The sequence below is a fragment of the Anomaloglossus baeobatrachus genome, chromosome 10 (assembly GCF_048569485.1).
Source record: "Anomaloglossus baeobatrachus isolate aAnoBae1 chromosome 10, aAnoBae1.hap1, whole genome shotgun sequence".
In the NCBI taxonomy this organism is placed as follows: Eukaryota; Metazoa; Chordata; class Amphibia; order Anura; family Aromobatidae; genus Anomaloglossus; species Anomaloglossus baeobatrachus.
In genome coordinates, this window is record NC_134362.1 from 206,839,275 (window position 1) to 206,861,736 (window position 22,462).

Here is a 22,462-nt window from a genome sequence, read left to right on the forward strand (position 1 = left end):
TGAAAAAGGAGAAAAATATGAGGAGCGCCGAGCAGGAGCTCAAAGATGGCGCCGCAGCGTTCTCACTCCCAACTAAGGCAGGCGTGCAATAGACCGGCAGAGGGATGCAAAGACCAGACTAGAAAAATAAGCACGGTCTCTGCCTCCGCACCTGCAGGTGGACAGCGGACGAGGCAGAAACAAGGTATGGCAGCCCTGGTGCAGACTATATCTGATGAGGCATGTGCAGAGCTCAAAGATGGCGCCGCAGCGTTCTCACTCCCAACTAAGGCAGGTGGGCAATAGACTTTGAGAGGGATGCAGAGGCCAGACTAGAAAAACATGCACACTCTCCGATTCCGGACCCGCAGATGGACAGCGGACGGGGCAGAAACAAGGTATGGCGGCCCTGGTGCAGACTATATCTGATGAGGCATGTGCAGAGCTCAAAGATGGCGCCGCAGCGTTCTCACTCCCAACTAAGGCAGGTGGGCAATAGACTTTGAGAGGGATGCGGAGGCCAGACTAGACAAATATGCACATTCTCTGCCTCCGGACCTGCAGATGGACAGCGGACGGGGCAGAAACAAGGTATGGCGGCCCTGGTGCAGAGTATATCTGATGAGGCATCTGCAGAGAGCAATGATGTGGGGTGGAGAAGCCATAATGGAAGCTTCCGCTCAAAATAAGGACCCTACTCTCGCAGATGTGCTACATGCTGTTGGCCAATGCATTGCCTCTCTACTGAATCTTACAGTTCAGGTGAATGACATTAAGGAGGTAATCACTAACTTGAGACGGGACCTTAGGAAGCGTGCCGAGAGGATAAATGAGCTTGAGGAAAGGGTCAGTGAAATGGACAATGTCCTACGAGAAAGGATGTGCAGTTATATGGCAAGTGACTGGAAGCAATCAAAGCCAAACAGGACCATCTGGAAAAACCAAACACGAAGGAACAATGTCTGGTTTAAGGGAACACCAGAAAAAGCAGAGGGCAACAAGGCGTCTGAATTCTTGGAGGACTGGGTGTTGAAAACCTTTGGGTTTTATCTTCCATAGAGTTCTCATGATTTGTAAATCCACAGTTGGATTGTGTTTATAGACCTCAGGTCCTTAACGCTATGACATGGCGAGGAATATAACATTAATATCACGGAATATTCCAGGGATTAATGATTCTGTGAAGCCTAGAGCAATTCTAAACTATGCAAAACCCTTCCAGCCGGCAATACTGTGCTTACTGGAAACCCATCTACTAGAATTGCTGGGGCAGAATTTCCATGCCAAATACGGAGCGTACTTCAGGGGAGTGAGCGTCCGGCTCCATCGTAATATTCCCTTCATCTGCCACAAGACTAAGATAGATAAAATGGGGCGATATATCTGTATTTTGGGTAAGCTGGTCCACAGTGACTGTATTATACTAGCTACCGTATTTTTCAGATTATATGATGAAAAAAATTTTTGGCGGAAAATGAGGGGTGCCCCTTAAAATCAAAATGTAGCTTACCGGAGGGGTGGTGCAGAGGGGTCACAGGAGGCTCTGTGTGGCAGGCGGTGAGGCACGGGCCATTCTGAAGATGTCAGCTGTAAGAACTTCAAATAATGGCGCCTAGAGTAGGCATGTGTGCAAATGGAGCTCTCATCTGCGCACACGCCATCTCCAGCCACCATTTCTTTGAAGCCCGCACTGCCGACATCTTCAGAATGGCCCATGGCTCACCGCCCGCAACGAACACCAGCACAGAGCAGCACCCGCTACCCCAGCACAGAGCAGCGCCCATTACCCCAGCACAGAGCAGCGCCAGCTGCCCGAGCACAGAGCAGCGCCGGCTGCCCCAGCACAGAGCAGCGCCGGCTGCCCCAGCACAGAGCAGCGCCGGCTGCCCCAGCACAGAGCAGCGCCGGCTACCCCAGCAAAGAGCAGCGCCCGCTACCCCAGCAAAGAGCAGCGCCCGCTACCCCAGCAAAGAGCAGCGCCCGCTACCCCAGCAAAGAGCAGCGCCCGCTGCCCCAGCACAGAGCAGAGCCCGCTGCCCCAGCACAGAGCAGAGCCCGCTGCCCCAGCACAGAGCAGAACCGGCTGCCCCATAAAGAGCAGAGCCCGCTGCCCCAGCACAGAGCAGAGCCCGCTGCCCCAGCACAGAGCAGAGCCCGCTGCCCCAGCACAGAGCAGAGCCCGCTGCCCCAGCACAGAGCAGGGCCCCCTGCCCCAGCACAGAACAGAGCCCGCTGCCCCAGCACAGAGCAGAGCCCACTGCCCCAGCACAGAGCAGCGCCCATTACCCCAGCACAGAGCAGCACCCACTGCCCCAGCAAAGAGCAGCGCCCGCTACCCCAGCACAGAGCAGCATCTGCTACCCCAACACAGAGCAGCACCCATTGCCCCAGCACAGAGCAGCACCCACTACCCCAACACAGAGCAGTGCCCGCTACCCCAGCACAGAGCAGCATCTGCTACCCCAGCAGAGCAGCGCCTGCTACACCAGCACAGAGCAGTGCTGGCTGTCCCAGCAACGCAGACCGCAGTGAGCATCTGGGCCCCCCCCTCTGCACCGCCCACAGCATCGCCATACTCCAGCACCGCCTCTGCCTCCTGTGACCCAGTTTCACATATAATATAGCAATATACAATATAGAGGATCCACAGGAAGATAGGTAAGTAGCTGGATCAATGTAGGGGCATAAAAAGTAATGCAGACATAAAACTTAACTTTTACTGTATTAGTAGTATAAAAATGAACTTCCGTTCATGAAAGTGAGTTAAAAAACAGGGTGACATTCATCCAATCACTCATATAGACACCCTCTGGGTCAGTAGATAGGTAGGGGACCCAAATAGTACACGCTACCTTGGCTTGCTTAGAGTGAATAGACGGCCATACCACCTTAAACCACTATATCAGGCCAAGATAGTAGTATCATATACACATGAAACAGTTTATATTCTGAGCTCCCAGCTCCAGGGAAAAACAGCTCATATATGTGTATCCTAAAGGGATACTCATAAAGGGAAGACCATATCAAACAGTAGTCCCTATAAACGGGAATGGTCTTACCACATCCCAAGATACACGGCGGGCATAATGTATGGAGTACCGGTTCCGTAGGGAGGGCTGTCACTCAGCACTTTAAATCCCGAACCAGCCGGTTATACCATAGCAGGCATATAGCAGTAGGCTCCCACTCCCAACGTTTCAATATGGATCATCAGGGGAGTCCAAGTGGGATATAAATGGCGGACATCAATATGTCATTATTGTCCACCGATGCCCGGCTCACTATAATAGCAATAAACAATAGTCAGAAAAGCCCAAAGAACTAACAATAAACCGCATACCACTAGGTTGTAATAACTCACCGCTCACTGGCGTATCTCCAGCCTCATTCAAACTAGCCGCGCCTCACACCCGGAAGAGCGTTCCAGATAAAGCCCGGCGCATGCGCGGAATGGCTGGATTGGCGTGACGCGTACTCCCACAACACCCCTTACCGGAAGTTACGCGTCATCCGGGCAACGTCGCTGGAGCGACGTGGCCGTCCTCACCCGATGTTATCACATCCGGTTGAGTGGAAAGCAAGCATATCATTGCAAGGAAGCAACTTCAGCGCTACCATAGCAACCATAACACCGTGTGCAGCTGCCGCGTTCATGTTTATGAGATCAAAGGCATAAAGGAACAAGTCCAAACAACGGATGCCCGTGTATATAATGTATGTCATAGGTCAGGTATACATAAAACACACCGGGCAATAGGCCAAAGGCCATATGGATGTGAGTTGAGTCATGGGGAAGGGGAGGAGGAGACATAGCAGGGGACATGTAATATACAAAATAGTCCTAGAGAGAGGGAGGCCACTCCCGAGGGGGCGACCACCAGGGTAGCTAAAAGGGGCGGGGAGGGGGAGGGACAGGACAAGATCATCAAACTGTGGTCAGCAGCGATTCTAAAGTGCACACTAAACCACTGACCCTGCCAAAAAAGAACGGCCCTACCTAACATGTGGGGGTCGGCACCCTAACAATCTATACGTCCATGGTGCCCCCACTCGGGCGTCGTCTTTCCCTCCTATTATAGCCCTAAATCTAAGGTGCTCCTAGGAAGGGGGTGAAAGAAAGGGATTCATTTAATCCCGTTGGCACCATAGTGTCCGAGGTATATATCCAGAAACACTCTTTCTGGAGGATGATCTTGTCCCAATTTCCACCGCGTGGGGGGGGGGATTGATAGGATTGAAAGGAATAGACTTTACTGCCTTTTGAGTTTTTAAACGGGTGATCATGGAGGCGTACCAATCAACATGCAGCTTGGACCGCAGTAACCTATTAAATTCCAACCACCAAAAAACTGCCACCCCGGACACTCTAAGGTTCATTACAACTTTCAACAATGGTGCAGTAGACTTGAGAAAAACACTGTCTAAATACTGGCCCATATTACATATGGATCCTACAATTGATAAACATCTATTTGACCACCCATCGATCACCTTTAGAAAGGCAAGATCCCTGGGCGATAGACTGTTCCATAGTCACTTTCAAGACAAGACATCAGCCGTGGAAAGGAGTGGTGTAAAAGGCTGTTTTAAGTGGTATGATTGCATCAATTGTAAATATGTAGAGGAAGGGAAAGAGTTTAAAAACTCAAAAGGCAGTAAAGTCTATTCCTTGAGGTCACTTATAACATGCAAATCGAAGGGGGTGGTGTACAAGGTGAGCTGCGGTTGTGGCAGGCTATATGTGGGTAAAACCATCAGGGAGCTGAGGCGTAGAATAGGGGAACACAAGAATGACATCATCAAGAAGAATGACACACCAGTGGCAAGACATTTCAACGCCTTCCATGATGGCGACCTGGAAAGTTTTAAGGTAATGGGTATTGATCTGATCAACCCCCCCCCACGCGGTGGAAATTGAGACAAGATCATCCTCCAGAAAGAGTGTTTCTGGATATATACCTTGGACACTATGGTGCCAACGGTATTAAATGAATCCCTTTCTTTCACCCCCTTCCTAGGAGCACCTTAGATTTAGGGCTATAATAGGAGGGAAAGACGACGCCTGAGTGGGGGCACCATGGACGTATAGATTGTTAGGGTGCCGACCCCCACATGTTAGGTAGGGCCGTTTTTTTTCGGCAGGGTCAGCGGTTTAGTGTGCACTTTAGAATCGCCGCTGACCACAGTTTGATGATCTTGTCCTGTCCCTCCCCCTCCCCGCCCCTTTTAGCTACCCTGGTGGTCGCCCCCTCGGGATTGGCCTCCCTCTCTCTAGGACTATTTTGTATATTACATGTCCCCTGCTATGTCTCCTCCTCCCCTTCCCCATGACTCAACTCACATCCATATGGCCTTTGGCCTATTGCCCGGTGTGTTTTATGTATACCTGACCTATGACATACATTATATACACGGGCATCCGTTGTTTGGACTTGTTCCTTTATGCCCTTGATCTCATAAACATGAACGCGGCAGCTGCACACGGTGTTATGGTTGCTATGGTAGCGCTGCAGTTGCTTCCTTGCAATGATATGCTTGCGTTCCACTCAACCGGATGTGATAACATCGGGTGAGGACGGCCACGTCGCTCCAGCGACGTTGCCCGGATGACGCGTAACTTCCGGTAAGGGGTGTTGTGGGAGTACGCGTCACGCCAATCCAGCCATTCCGCGCATGCGCCGGGCTTTATCTGGAACGCTCTTCCGGGTGTGAGGCGCGGCTAGTTTGAATGAGGCTGGAGATACGCCAGTGAGCGGTGAGTTATTACAACCTAGTGGTATGCGGTTTATTGTTAGTTCTTTGGGCTTTTCTGACTTTTGTTTATTGCTATTATAGTGAGCCGGGCATCGGTGGACAATAATGACATATTGATGTCCGCCATTTATATCCCACTTGGACTCCCCTGATGATCCATATTGAAACGTTGGGAGTGGGAGCCTACTGCTATATGCCTGCTATGGTATAACCGGCTGGTTCGGGATTTAAAGTGCTGAGTGACAGCCCCCCCTACGGAACCGGTACTCCATACATTATGCCCGCCGTGTATCTTGGGATGTGGTAAGACCATTCCCGTTTATAGGGACTACTGTTTGATATGGTCTTCCCTTTATGAGTATCCCTTTAGGATACATATATATGAGCTGTTTTTCCCTGGAGCTGGGAGCTCAGAATATAAACTGTTTCATGTGTATATGATACTACTATCTTGGCCTGATATAGTGGTTTAAGGTGGTATGGCCGTCTATTCACTCTAAGCAAGCCAAGGTAGCGTGTACTATTTGGGTCCCCTACCTATCTACTGACCCAGAGGATGTCTATATGAGTGATTGGATGAATGTCACCCTGTTTTTTAACTCACTTTCATGAACGGAAGTTCATTTTTATACTACTAATACAGTAAAAGTTAAGTTTTATGTCTGCATTACTTTTTATGCCCCTACATTGATCCAGCTACTTACCTGACCCAGTTTCACCCCCGCTGCCACCCCACCGGATTATAAAACGGACCTCATATATATATATTTTTTACCTTTTTTATCTCTAAATTTGGGGTGCGTCTTATAATCCGGTGCGTCTTATAAAACAAAACAATACAATACAGTACTTAAATACTCTGGGGAAGGTTTTAAAGAAATTTTGCAATTTATAGGAAAAGTTCCACAGATTCCACTTATAATTTTGGGAGACTTTAATAATACTATAGATAGGGTGCTTGATAGGTTCCAGAAGGAGCCGGCAGTATGGGAGTCAGGCAAGGCCCCCTTCGGGAAGATATTGGATGGGGTGGACCTGTTAGACAATACGCAATCAGGGTGTTAAATTATACTTCTGTCTGTCTACTCCGCATAATTCATTTTCAGGGATCGATCTAGCTTTAGGTAATCCACTAAAGGCAGGTATGGTACAGACTGTGCAGTAGAAGCCTGTCACATCATGCTCCTATTAAAGTCCTAATACAGGTGGGTGTGCAAGAAGGCAAGGAGAGGCAGGCCTGCAGGATCTCGGATATGCTTGGGGAATGGTTTTGTATAAATGAAGAAGACATGATCCAGGCTGGTATCTGTCTCTGTGGTATCTCCCAGCTCCGGCGGGTCATGTTAAGGGTTAATTTTTTCCTGCCTCGTTCTGGATTCCTGAACGCTATATCTGGGTGCTGCAGCTCTGGTTCAGCGCCAGTGATAGTCTATGTCTCATAGTGTGTGTAGCTGGCTCTGTTGAGGTACCCAATCTGTCCTGCCGTGTACCCTCTCCCGCCTAACCTGTGTCTGTCTGTCCTCCCCTGGCCTCGTCCCACTTGCCATACCTTTGTTTGTAGTTTGAATTTCCCGGTACTTGACTTACGCTCTCGTCCCTGACTTGGCTCTGTCTTTCTCTTCGGCTTTCTCTATTATAGTTTGGCTCCTGACCCCTTTGCTTGCTTCTGACTGAGTTTGTTCACCCCTTTTACATTGATTTGACTTACTGTTGCTGACTCGGCTCTCTGACTACTCTGCTGCCACCTTGTGGTGACTTTGCTGTACTACTCCAGGCCACGTCTTAGTACGGTGTGACGTTACTCTGCTGCCACCTTGTGGTGACTCTGCTGTACTACTAATTGGTTAGTCAGGTCTCCGCAAGGAGAAAAGATTTTCCCTTAGACCCCACTTTAGCTTCTCATACAGCCAGATCACACCTCATACTTTGCATTGACGAGGGACAACCATCCCGAAACACTATGTCTGCAAATTGAGGTTGTGATTGGGCATAAATCCTAAGTAATGGGGTGCGTGGCCTAGCAATGGTGCTGGAGGGCTGTGAATTCTAAAGCTTCTGAGACCCCCCGGCTTTCCTCGGCCTGGGAGACAGCTCCAGCACAAAAATGCAGCACCTACTACATTCCCTCACCTCTCTGCACATGGAGGAGCTTTTATTACTGTTATCAGGGACTGGCCAGTACTCAGAACAGCAAAGTTGCAGTAAGTGAAAAGAAGCATTGAATTCTCAGGATGGCTGACGCTGAGTGAAAGAGACTGAGCAGCAGAAGCAAGTACTGAGAGAGGTGGGTGAGAGCCATCCTGGCAGGGACCTCTTGTTTCTTAACTCCGGGAAAGCTTGAGAAACTTACTATAAGAGGAGATTAACTAGTTAATATCAACACAGAGCTACTGGTAAGATGGAGCTGCAGGTAAACAGGCCCTGTGTGACAGCGACTCAGCAGCAGAGGGATAATCACTAAAGTAAACAGTTGATCACCGCGCTGCCAGTGCACGTCTGGTGAAAGCCTGCAAATAGCAAGACACTAAAATCCAGCTGAATGTCACACAGCCACACTAGTACCTGTTTGTAATAACACAATAAACCGTCCCAATACACCATAATGCTCAATTCCCAAACACTGATCTAGACTGCAGCACTTGCTCAGCACAGGGATAAAGAACCTAACCCAAACAATTACCTTTTATAACTCTGCCCAGTGGATAAGCTCTGTGTGGCAGCTGCAGCATTTCAGGCCTCACATGCTGACTGGGTTCTGACACCCCTGTGTGCTCCTGGCTGCCAAGGGACCAAGTTACTGATAAGGCATTACTGGGCATTTTAGAGCTCCCTCCCAGCCGGAGACCCTGCGTCCTGACCAGTGTCTCAGCCATAGAAATCTCTTGTTTTCCTGGACTTTTTGAGCCCTCCTCTTTCTAGTGTGCCCTGTTATACTCGCATAGAAGCAATATGGCTCCTAAAAAAGCCCCAGCCCCCCCAATTGCTGGGATGAGTGCACCCAAATCTAATGCCAAGGACGGGAACATACAGAAATTCTTGGCTGAACCCCCGAATGCGTCCCCGGCGGTCACACTGGTCTCCTGCGGGGTCCCTGAGGGATCCCTGGACCCGCACTCCACTAAACCCCTGGCTTCCAATGCTCACTTCTCTGAAGCCTCTGATTCTGTACTGGGAGAGATTAAAGACCTGCACTCCAGAATGTCCGAAATCCCTACTAAAATGGACATGGAGGGCTACATATCCCGTCTTGAAAGTCTCTGCAGGGCTGAAATACAGGGACTCACCACCTCTATCTCCCAGATTTCTGACAGAGTTACAGCCACAGAATCGGCCGTTGCAGAAACAGTTGCTGCTCAGTCTGAATATGCTAAGTCTCTAGATCTTCATGCGGACCAAATCTCTTCTCTTTTCAACCTAATGGAGGACTCCGAAAATAGGGACCGCCGCAACAACATACGCATCAGGGGTCTCCCAGAAGCGACAGGACTGTCGGATCTTGCTTCTACATTACAAGGTCTACTGAATAATCTGCTGGACAGACCCCCTGAAGCAGTCATTATCTTCGACAGGGCCCATCGAGCCTTGAGGCCTAGATCTCTTGACCCCAACAACCCAAGAGACGTTATATGTCGCCTTCACTACTATCATGAGAAGGAGGAGATCATGAAACAGGCCCGGCTCAAAGGCCCTCTTGACTTTGATTTGGCTGTGGTCCATATCATGGCGGATCTATCCAAGGCTACACTGGTCAAGCGTAGAGCACTACGACCCATCACAGAAGCTCTCAGGGAGAGGAAAATCCCCTATTTGTGGGGGTTCCCTTTCCAGTTGCAGGTCTGGCATCATAGAGGTCTTTTTACTCTCCGTGGCCCATCTGACCTGAGCTCCTTCCTAGAAGGACTGGAATTACCCACGATCTCAATTCCAGATTGGCCCTCTAATCCATATTTACCCTTCCACCGTGGTGAAGAGAGACGTTGACCTTCATCTTCTCAAAGACCCCGAACCGTGGTGTTGTGGGACCTTGCATGGCCGAGCAGTGACTTTGTCCTGATAGTTCTCTTGGTCTGCTCCTCCGTGAGATATGTTCATGTTGTGGCTAGGACTGAGTACCTACGACCTGTGGGCTGACCCTTGCCCATCCGTTCATAATTGAACATTTGACTCTTCCTGGTATTTGTATACATAATGAGCATTATTTCGTTTTGGTAGGCTCTCCTTGTGCTCTCACACCCTCCCTCCTCCCGACTTTCCCTCTCTTGTCCCCCCTCCCCCTCTCCCTCTCCCCCCCCTTTCCTCTCTTCCCTCTCCTACCCCCCACCCTTCCTTCCCCCCCCCCCCCTTTTTTTTTTTTCTTCCCAATACCTCCCTTTGTCTGGGAGAGGGCCCTATTTCGGATTGTTTTGTTGTTGCAGTTATCAAATGTTTTAGCTAATGTATTCATATATTTTGTTGCTGTCTCCCTGGTGGAGTGTTTGTCTGGGGGTTACGGCGTTTCCGTTGCTAGACTCACCCCACTAGGGACACTTGTTTTTCAAGTGTGACTGTATTGACCCATCTTGGGCCTTTTACAGTCTTTTTTGCCTCGAGCTAGGAGCGAGGCCATAGCCTATACTCTTAGTAGGCTTTCCTCTAAGTTTTTCGGTCTCTACTTTTTCTTGCTTGTACTCCCTATTTTCTCTCTTACCTCGCCTTCTTCCTTGTTCTCCCTACCTCTTTCATCCCTCCCCCGACCCCCGCCTGTCCTACCCCTTTACCGCTTGGGACTCCCTACATTTTAGAAATCCAAGTTTTACTTAAACGGTGCACACTATGGTCTCCTTGAAGTTTGCATCGCTGAATGTACAAGGGTTCAATACCCCGCAAAAGCGCAATCAGATCCTGCACGGTATGCACAAAATGGGAGTCCAGGTACTCCTGCTACAGGAGACTCACTTTAAGTGTGGTCATGTGCCGGATATCCCCAACAAATACTACCCGCTTTGGCATCATGCCCCCAACCCCTTGGCGAGATCAAAAGGGGTCAGTATTGTGCTACATAAAAATTTTCCATGCACGATGACAGAGGTTAGCACTGATCCACACGGCAGATTCCTATTTGTCAACTTAGTACTCTATAACCAAAAATACACAGTCACTAATTTTTATCTTCCTAATAAAGGTCAGACTGTTGCCGGGGCTAGGTTCCTGAGGAGACTGGAGACTTTTGCAACTGGACATCTGATCATTGGTGGAGATTTTAATTTACCTCTGAACCCGAAGCTCGACACGTCGGCTGGTAAGTCGGTGATTCCACACAGTCAGCTAGCATCTCTTAGGTCCGCTATGCATTTGAGTAGGGTTGTTGACATCTGGCGTCTGCTCTATTCATCGGTCAAGGACTTTTCTCATTTTTCGGTGGTACACAATTCGTATAGCCGTATTGATTTTTTCCTGTTTAGCCATAACCTACTCTCCTGGTCCCCCACTGCTTCCATCGGCCCAGTGACTTGGTCTGACCATGCCCCTGTCTACGTGACTCTGAATCCCCCAGACTCTCCTTCTAAGTCCTGGAACTGGAGACTCAACCCTAATCTTCTCCTAGATCCAGACGTTAAAGAAAGGATATCTATGACTATTTCAGACTTCCTTCAGTATGATGCAGATGACAATACCCCTCTTCCCACTAAGTGAGAAGCACTGAAGTGCGTAACCAGAGGGGTATTTATACGAGAAGGAGCTAGACTGAAGAGAGACAAAGCTAAACAGATTGAGGATCTTCTTTCCAAAATCCATTCCTTGGAACAAACCCATAAAGTGACTCTTGACCAGGATACCTTACTCAAACTGACTAAAACGAGGGAAGATCTTAAAGCAGTACTCGACTTGGCTCACACTAAATTTAGAGAACGCTCCCAACAGTTTTTTTATGAGTTTGCAGATAAGTGTGGGGGTCCCTTGGCGAGACATATCCAACCGAAAACAGCGTCAACGTATGTCCCCTCGATTAAGACGGCTGACAAACAAACAGTGCATCACCCCACTGACATCGATTTAGCCTTTGAGAAGTATTACGAGATGTTATATAATATCAACGACAAATCTGTAGACCCCACTAACTTCCGGCTTCTGCAGAAAATCGACAACTACCTGCTAGACACGCCGCTTCCCCCCCTATTAGCGGAAACGGCTGATGAGTTGGATTCCCCGTTCTCACTAGAGGAGGTCACCCAAGTGGTGTCCTCTTCTCCCCCCAGCAAAAGCCCAGGGCCAGATGGCTTTACTACCAAATTTTACCAAACGTTTCTAACGGAGCTGGCACCTTTTCTTACTAAGGTCTTCAACTCCATCTCCAAAGACCATCCTTTCCAGAAACAATTACTGTCTGCTAATATCACGGTAATCCCCAAGCCGGGCAAGGACCCCTTGCTCTGCTCAAGCTATCGCCCTATATCGCTAATTAGTGTGGACGTGAAGCTGTTTGCTAAACTTCTGGCTAACAGACTGAGTCCTTCTCTGCCGCTATTGATACACAATGACCAGGTAGGCTTCGTACCTGGCAGAGAGGCTAGAGACAATACTATTAAATCGATCCTTGTTATCTCCCAAATGTTGAAGCTAAAAACACCAGCCTGTGTGTTGTCAGTAGATGCAGAGAAGGCCTTTGATAGGGTCAGTTGGCCATTCCTTGGGCGTGTGCTTGAGCGGGCAGGTTTTGGTCCAAGCTTTAGAGAAAAGGTTCTAGCATTGTATACTCTCCCTACAGCCAAGATTCGGTGTAATGGAATTTTTTCCAACTCAATCAATATCAGAAATGGGACTCGACAAGGATGTCCTCTGTCCCCCCTTCTGTACGCATTGGTGATGGAACATCTAGCCATAGTCATCAGGAAGAACCCTGATATTCATGGGATCTGCATAGGTAAAAAAACTCATAAACTGGCCCTATATGCTGACGACCTCCTCCTCTACATCGTGAACCCTGAAACATCTCTCCCATCTATCCTGAAGGAGTTTGAGCGGTATGCTGTGGTTAGTAATTTCAAGGTTAATACCTCTAAATCGGAAATCCTAAATATCACCCTTCCCGCTAAACGTAAATCCTCTCTGCAAGAAGCCTTTCCCTTTAAATGGTGTGCCACTGCTCTGAAATATCTAGGGACTTATCTAACACCGGACCCTTCACATCTATTTAATTTGAACTATAAACCTCTACTGCAGCGCATTGACGCCGATCTTCAGGCTTACAATTTGCAGGCTCTGTCCTGGTTTGGACGTATCAACGTTTTAAAAATGGATGTCCTCCCCAAACTCCTTTTCCTTTTTCAAGCAGTTCCTATAGTCGTACCCAGATTCTTCTTTGCCCATCTTCGACGGATCACGACAGCTTTTGTATGGAAAAAAAGTAAACCCCGACTGGCCTTTAAATACTTGACGAGACGTAAGACAAAAGGGGGCACAGGACTTCCAGATTTTCGCTTATATCCTACATCAGCTATCCTCACCAGAGTAGTAGATTGGTTTCATGGGGCCGACATGAAGCAGTGGGTGGATATTGAAGCTAATCTTTTAGAGTGGACCTTGACCTCCTTGCCCTGGATCGCGAAACACAGAAGACCTAAGAGCATTTTGAACTCCCCTCTGACAAGGGACCTACTCATCATTTGGGACAGAACTAATGCTCATTTTAATCTGTCTGAAGCATGGGGCCCCCTTACACCTCTTTTTGATAATCCCGACTTCCCGCCGGCTGTTGGTGTGGACAGGTTTATGATCTGGTCTTCATCTCAGAGGCCTAGGGTTGGTGATACCCTATTGGGAGCGCCTGCTCTGCCAACCTTACAGCATTTCTGAGCTGCCTTCCCTGATCAACAAATCCAGTGGTTTATGTATTTGCAATTGCAATCATTCATCTCCTCTGCTTGCTCAGCCTCCGACCTGGCCAGGGTCTGTACCAACTTTGAATCCCTTTTGATCCAAATAGAATCTCCATCCCACGTAATTTCCCAGGTTTACTCCATTTTGATTAATATATAGCATAGAATCTGGCTCACAATAAATAAGTTAGGTGCCGCCGAGAAAAAGTCAATGATGCAAAAAGTCAGCTCGGGCACTCAAAGAAGTGAAAAAATGAGAGTGTTGATGCTTATCAATGCCAATTTTTATTCATGCAAAGGTTTGTGCTATGACGTTTCGGCCATACAATTTTGGCCTTTATCAAATAAATGTACTGAAACAAAAGAAAGAAAAATACAATATCAAATCTCATAGACATGTACAGTCGATTTCACACCTACAGTCAATTTTACACGTAATGCATGCAACAAAAAATTCGGCCAATGCTTTTGGCGTTAGAACAACACGTATGACAAACAGAAAAACCTGATGTACATTTGTATGAATTATCAATTCATGATTGTTCAATTGAGAGACCCTAATATACATAACATATATGTAAGAAGGCATTATATAGAAAATACGTACCACAAGAAACGTATATGAGGTTAGACTGGTGAAACTAAGTTCACATATGTTGCTCAGTGGTACCTTAGTGATCAACCTGAAGTAGAAAACAAACCCATCTTGAGAATATTATCAATATTTCATGTAAATGTATGAAAGGGACCGTAAAGAAAAACAAAAAAGATTTATGTGAAATACACAAAATCGCTAGCCAAATTTACCTTTGCTATTATCTATGTGATATGTCTCTTGGAGACCCAAATGTTCACTAGCGAGCTGTGGTATATGGTCCGCTATAACGCTTGAGATACAAAGAGAATGTTAAGAATTAGATTGAAACCACCATCCGGTGAAAGAGAGGGTGGTGTTTCTGAAGAAACGGGGGGGGGGGGAAACAGGCTGGGCTTAGTACAGATTCCATCGCCATGTTGTGCTCAGTAAGTAATGTGGTGTTACCTTAATCACCGTCTTTTAACCTCTCAAGGTGCTCATGTTGGTGTTGTTGCTGCACTATGGGACCAAGTTCCTTCAAATATGAAGAATAAAATATGAAAAATAAAAAATAAAAATAAAAGGCAGACTGAGAAACATGGAGGGGATGAAACATATATATACAGGATAGGATTTTCATCACTCACCACTGTGTGTGTTGAAATTTAATCCTTGGTATACTTTTAGGGATCCTTTAGGGAATATCTCCTTGTGTATCTATAAGTTTTTTGTAGGATTATTAAAGAATCATTAACCTCTCTACGCCAGGGGTATTATTAAATCCCTATTCATTACCTGGATAGGTCAGATGCAGTGGTGGTTCAGTGGACTTACACTGTCAGTAATCCTGTAGGTCCTGTATCTACAGCCCCCCTGTGAGGATCTGTAGGAATTACATAATCAATAGGTATATCATGGTAATTCTTCAAGAGAAAAAAAGAGGGAAAGACCCCCTGTCCGTTACCTGAGTACGCAATTGCAGTGGTGATTCCGTGGGGAAGAAAGCTGCGTGATGACCGGAGGTACCGGCGGGTGTATTGCGGCCGCCATTTAAAGCTAAAACATGTGCACAGGAAATCCTGTGAGTGACACGCTGTGCCGTCCGTGGAACGCATCAGCGCGCAGGCGCAGGGGGTATCTCGGTCAGGAACGCCCCCCGCGCATGCGCACAAGCAGACCACAGGCGGAGTAATGCTGGACGTGGTGCAGGAGCGCGCGCCAGGATGGACGCGCGCCCATGCCCCACACACAGCATGTGACAGTGAATGGGGCGTGATACCCTTGTATGACTGACGCTAGCGCGGGCACGGGTATAGATCCCCGCGGCCGCGCACGCATGCGCACATACTCAGGATGAGTGTATACAGTACGTAAGGTAAAATTAGGTGAAGTCGGAGTGATCCATAGGTAAACGTGATGTGGTGATGACGTGACATCCGTGCTGGCATATTATGGTGCCTAAGGAATAAAGGAGAAAGCGATTAGTTTTATGAAGGATTACAGCAACACGTCCATAGTTCTAATTACCTAATCATATAAGATAAGAATATAGAAATATAGAAAACTGTCTAAATGCCCCTCAAAGCATGCCTATATAATCCTATAGTAAATGTCCCCTGTACCCCCAATAAAATTTAAATTCTCAAGGTCCCTTATTACATACAAAATTCTATTTAGATCAATAAGACACCTCATATTCACGATTGAGGCCATTGGGCTCGAGTGTCTGTAGGGTATAAATCCAAAAGGATTCCCTTTCTTTTAGTTTTAAGACCCTATTGCCTCCCCTCCTACTAACCGGGATATGCTCAATCACCTGATAACGCAATTGCGATACCGAGTGGCCTGCCTTCATGAAATGCGCCGGGATTGGTAGAAGTTCGTATTTACACCGAATAGTAGACTTGTGCTTACTAATTCGGTCTCGGATATGTTGGGTGGTCTCCCCAACATACCCGAGACCGCACGGACACTTAATGAGATAGATCACATATGACGAATCACATGTATAAAAGTCCTGGAGATGGAAAATTCTACCCGTACGTGGATGAGAGAAAGAGCTACCTTTCGTCATATTTGAACATTGCATACAATGTAAACATGGGAAATTGCCCTTTCGTGCAGTATGGAGAAACGTTTGACGGGGCTCCTTCTTTTGGGAACCCACATCTGCTCTGATCAATGAATCCCGTAAATTTCTTGGTCGTTTGTCACAAAACAAAGGTGGATTTTGGAAGGCTGGCACTTCGGGATAAGATTTACCCAACAAGGACCAATGGCCGAGAATGGCCTTTTTTATCTGCGACTGAAAGGGGTGGTATGTAGAAACATACGCTACCCTAGGTCCCTTAATCACGGGTTTCTCCCTATCAGTGGGGCGAGGGGCTGCAATACTTCGTGGGTAACCCCTGTTCATAAATTTTTGACTAATTTCTGCACAGCGTTCTGTTTGAATAACAGGATCGGACACTATGCATTGTACCCTTTTGATCTGTGACATTGGCAAAGCCTTTTTCACGTGTTTCGGATGTGCACTTGTAAAATGTAAAAGACTGTTTTTGTCAGTTGGTTTTGTATATAAATCGGTGGTTAGTCTACCATCCGGGCACTTCACTATCATAGTGTCTAAAAAGCTAATGTTCTGTAAATCATGGTGCAACGTGAATTGTAGACCCTCCAAGCAGCTATTCAGATCCATGTGAAAGGAAAGCAAAGAGCTCAAATCGCCATGCCAGATCAAGAATATGTCATCTATATATCTGCACCAAGTGGTGACATGGGAGGCATATAGATGATGGTTATAGACAAAATTGTCCTCAAAGTGTGCCATAAATAGATTCGCATACGGCGGCGCCATATTAGAGCCCATTGCGGTCCCTTTCCTCTGCATAAAAAACTGATCCTCGAAGAGGAAAAAGTTATTATGCAGTACAATCTCAAGAAGGTCCAAACAGAATTTTCTTTGATGGGGTGAAAGTGTGGTTTGTTTATCCAAAAATGTGGTGACAGCTTCTATGCCCTGTTGGTGACCAATGCTCGTATAGAGACTATTCACGTCAAGAGTCACTAAGATGTCATCTGGGGAACTGTTCTGTACTGTCCCGAGGAGCCGAAGAAAGTCTGAGGTGTCTTTAACGTAGGACTGGGTAAGGGGTACTATTGGATTCAGAATTTTTTCTAGTGTTATGGCCAGTGGAGAAAGAATGGACTCTGTTGACGCTACTATAGGGCGCCCCGGTGGTTGAGTTAGGTTTTTATGCACTTTCGGTAAGGTATAAAAAACCGGTGTAATAGGATGGTCCTTGATTAAGAAGTCCGCCAACTTCCCATCAATGGTACCCAATCCTGTGTGTTCATCCACCAGGTGCCTGATAGTCTCCCTAATCCTTGGTGTAGGGTCATGTGGAATGGGAGTATAGGTGGTTGTATCATTCAGCTGTCCGTAGATCTCATTCACATAATATGACTTATCCATAACTACTATCGCCCCGCCCTTATCTGCTGGCTTAATTATCAGTTTCTTATTATCCTTTAGCCCCTGCAAAGCTTGTGTCTCCTCAGATGTTAGATTATGGCGTATGTGCATGTGACCGTCCCTTATACCACCGATAACTTTCTTGGTATCTGCAGTATTTTATTCTTCATATTTGAAGGAACTTGGTCCCATAGTGCAGCAACAACACCAACATGAGCACCTTGAGAGGTTAAAAGACGGTGATTAAGGTAACACCACATTACTTACTGAGCACAACATGGCGATGGAATCTGTACTAAGCCCAGCCTGTTTCCCCCCCCCCCCCCGTTTCTTCAGAAACACCACCCTCTCTTTCACCGGATGGTGGTTTCAATCTAATTCTTAACATTCTCTTTGTATCTCAAGCGTTATAGCGGACCATATACCGCAGCTTGCTAGTGAACATTTGGGTCTCCAAGAGACATATCACATAGATAATAGCAAAGGTAAATTTGGCTAGCGATTTTGTGTATTTCACATAAATCTTTTTTGTTTTTCTTTACGGTCCCTTTCATACATTTACATGAAATATTGATAATATTCTCAAGATGGGTTTGTTTTCTACTTCAGGTTGATCACTAAGGTACCACTGAGCAACATATGTGAACTTAGTTTCACCAGTCTAACCTCATATACGTTTCTTGTGGTACGTATTTTCTATATAATGCCTTCTTACATATATGTTATGTATATTAGGGTCTCTCAATTGAACAATCATGAATTGATAATTCATACAAATGTACATCAGGTTTTTCTGTTTGTCATACGTGTTGTTCTAACGCCAAAAGCATTGGCCGAATTTTTTGTTGCATGCATTACGTGTAAAATTGACTGTAGGTGTGAAATCGACTGTACATGTCTATGAGATTTGATATTGTATTTTTCTTTCTTTTGTTTCAGTACATTTATTTGATAAAGGCCAAAATTGTATGGCCGACACGTCATAGCACAAACCTTTGCATGAATAAAAATTGGCATTGATAAGCATCAACACTCTCATTTTTTCACTTCTTTGAGTGCCCGAGCTGACTTTTTACTCCATTTTGATTGACCCAATCAATTCGAATCCAGTCTGGTATGTGAAATCCTGGGAGAAAGATCTGGGGACTGCCTCCATCTGACCTGGATTGGGCAAAAGCTTATATGTGTGTACATAGGCTTCCCTTGCCTTGTAAAGTGCATGCAGGAAAAAACTTTAAGATCATTTCCCGTTGGTATAGGTGTCCGAAGGAGCTACACAAAATTTTCCCGACCGTCCCTGACACTTGTTGGAGATGTAATGCTGCTGAGGGATCCATGCTACATATCTGGTAGTCCTGCCCGATAATTCAGGAATTGTGGCATAACGTTTTCCAAATTCATAACCACATAACAGGGCTGACAATCACATGCTCTCCGCAGATCGGTCTCTTGTCCACGATCCCCGGAGCTTTCAAAGAGATCAAGCAAGGTCTTCTCCGTCATTTTGTTGCCGCGACCAGAGCAATCATCCCGAGAAAGTGGAAGTCGGGCGTAACCCCGACGATTCTGGAGTGGTTGGCGGAAATGGACCACATTTGCAGGATGGAGAAACTATCCTCCCGCTCTGAGCTCCAGCTGAGCAAGTTTTTCAGCTGTTGGACGCCGTGGCTTCTATTTAGAGAATCCGCTGATTTCGAGGTCATCCTTTCCTCTTAGGAACCAATCGCTTAATTTTTGCTCGGTTCGTGCTGAGAGGTGGAGTGTAGACCTCCTTAAACCGGTTGTGTTCCAAGGGAGACCCCAAGTCCCTCCTTCCCTGCCCCCCCTTTTCTCTTCGTTTTCTTTCTCTGATCTGTCTTTCCTCTCATTTGAATTCTTCTTTGCTTTTTCTTAACATTCTTTTCTCTTTCCAGTTTTTTTATGAATCTAAATTTAGTGCTTCAGAAATCAACGTTCTTATGTTCATTGACTCATTACCAAAATCCACGTGAAGATTGTGTGTACTTGATCTCTTATTGCGATTGTCTTTATTTCCTCGATATGTGGAAGTACTCATGCACAAACTGAAAATATGCCACTATGTTACAGAATTACTTATACTTGATTTTGTATGATATTTTCTCTTTTTTAATAAACATTTTTGAAAAAAAAAAACCTAAGTAATATAAAAACGCTTGTTAAAGAGCCACTTTTGACTTTTAGGATTGCTACTTCCAATAGGTGGCGCTAGAGTTTGTCTCCTTCCTCCCTGAAGAGACAATTTTAATATTTCCCAGAGGAGCATTGCAGCTATAAGGCTGGGGCCACATGGGGATTACTGCGATCCCCTCGCATGACACTCAGCTCACACTGGCAGTACAGCAGAGCCGAGTGTCATGCGAGTGTCCCTGCAACTGAGGTCAGACCATGCGAGCGGACCTCAGCTGCGGGGTGCGGGCCGGCTCTGAGGAGAGGCGGGATTTCTCTCCCTCTCTCCTCCGTAGCTGGCTATTGCGATTCTCGCTCTGCACTTGCGGTACACCGGCGTACCGCGAGTGCAGTGTGATTTTTCTCTCGCCCCATACACTTGAATGGGTGCGAGACAAAGAGTTTCGCATTACAGCTGCAGCATGCTGCGATTGTTTTCTCGCTCTGATTAGGGCTGAGAAAATAATCGCTCATGTGCGCTGACACACAGGCTAATATTTGGTCCGAGCGGAATGCGATTTTTTATCGCACTCCACTCGCACCGATTTTCATGCCGTGTGGCTTAGGCCTAAAGGGTGCTTTACACGCTGTGACATCGCTAGCGATTGCTAGCGATGTCGCGAGCGATAGCACTTGTCCCCGTCGTTCTTGCAACATTTGTTGATCACTGCCGTAGTGAACATTATCGCTATGGCAGCGTCACACGCACATACCTTTTCAGCGACGTTGCTGTGACTGCCGAACAATCCCTCCTTAAAGGGGGAGGTGCGTTCGGCGTCAGAGCGACATCATTGCAGCATCACTAAGCGGCCACCCAATAGCAGAGGAGGGGCGGAGATGAGCGGCTGGAACATGACGCCCACCTCCTTCCTTCCTCATTGCTGGTGGACGGAGGTAAGGAGATGTTCCTCGTTCCTGCGGTGTCACACATAGCAATATGTGCTGCCGCAGGAACGACAAACAACCAGCGGCATGCACCAACACCAATATTATGAAAAGGAGCGACGTGTCAACGATTTTTGACGTTTTTGAGATAGTTGATCGTCGCTCCTTGGTGTCACACGCTGCGATGTCGCTAACGGAACCGGATGTGCGTCACTAGCGACGTGACCCCGACGATATATCGTTAGCGGTGTCGCAGCGTGTAAAGTACCCTTAAGATTCCTCATTGGCAGCCAGAATTGGTTTGTCGGGTCTCCGCAAGGAGACAAGATTTCCCCTTAAAGTCCTTGAAGAGCTTAAACAGTAATGTGACTTCCCAAACACCAGATTTTTCCAAATATTTACAATTAAGACATGCTAGCTCAGCTCAAAGCAAAACTGCACCACTGGCCCCTACGGCTCAAAAACACTTTTGCTGAATACAGTAGTAGTTGGGGGAGATACTAAGGCTACTTTCACACTTGCGTTGAACGGTATCCGTTGCATTGCGTTGTGTAACGGATGCAACGGATGTGTTGCATATAGTGACACAACGGATGCAACGGATGCTGCAAAACAACGCAATTCGTTTTGATTTTTTTTTTTTTTTTTCCCGGTTTTACCAGCGGCAGACTATAGTGAACGATCAGCTGATCGTTCCCTGCAGCCGGCCGCTGGGTGATCAGCTGATTGCTCCCAGTAGCCGGCCGCCGGGTGATCAGCTGATCGGTCCCGCCCGCCGGGTGATCAGCTGATCGCTCCCGGCTGCCGGGTGATCAGCTGATCGCTCCCGGCTGCCGGGTGATCAGCTGATCGCTCCCTGCAGCCGGCTGCCGGGTGATCAGCTGATCGCTCCCTGCAGCCGGCTGCCGGGTGATCAGCTGATCGCTCCCGCCCGCCGGGTGATCAGCTGATCGCTCCCGGCTGCCGGGTGATCAGCTGATCGCTCCCTGCAGCCGGCTGCCGGGTGATCAGCTGATCGCTCCTGGCCGCCGGGTGATCAGCTGATCGCTCCCTGCAGCCGGCCGCCGGGTGATCAGCTGATCGCTGTCACTTGCCGGCGCCCGGGCATGCCGGCGGGCGGGCGCTCAGCTGAGCGCTGTGACTTGCCGGCGGCCGGGCATGCTGGTGGCCGGTCATTCAGCTGAGCGCTGTCGCTTGCCGACGGCCGGGCGCTCAGCTGAACGTTCGGCCACCGCGAGCCAAAATAAAGTTTGATTTAAAAAAAAAAAAAAAAAAAAAGAGCATGCACAGTGAAATCCAGAGGATTCCGCTGCTCAAAATAACGTTACATGCTGCGTTCCTCCCGCTGGGCGGAAGCAACGGAGCGTCGCCCAGCGGAAGCAACGCAGCTCCTTTTGGTACAATCCGTCAACCATACAAGTCTATGGGAAACAGCGGAATCCGTTAACGGATTCCGCTGTTTCCCAAAAGGGCGGATTGTAACGGAAGGAAAATAACGCAAGTGTGAAAGTACCCTAAGGGAGCAACATCCTAATATGTACAGTACAGACCAAAAGTTTGGACACACCTTCTCATCTCTGGAACTACTGTTAAGAGGAGACTTTGTGCAGCAGCCTTCATGGTAAAATAGCTGCTAGGAAACCTCTGCTAAGGACAGGCAACAAGCAGAAGAGACTTGTTTGGGCAAATGAACACAAGGAATGGGCATTAGACCAGTGGAAATCTGTGCTTTGGTCTGATGAGTCCAAA

At 47.4% G+C, this 22,462-nt stretch overlaps 1 pseudogene; it reads right to left on the bottom strand.

Annotated features, from left to right (window-relative positions):
- The window catches only part of LOC142254861 (fatty acyl-CoA hydrolase precursor, medium chain-like), a 49,757-nt pseudogene that overhangs the window by 15,272 nt on the left and 12,023 nt on the right, over positions 1-22,462 (bottom strand).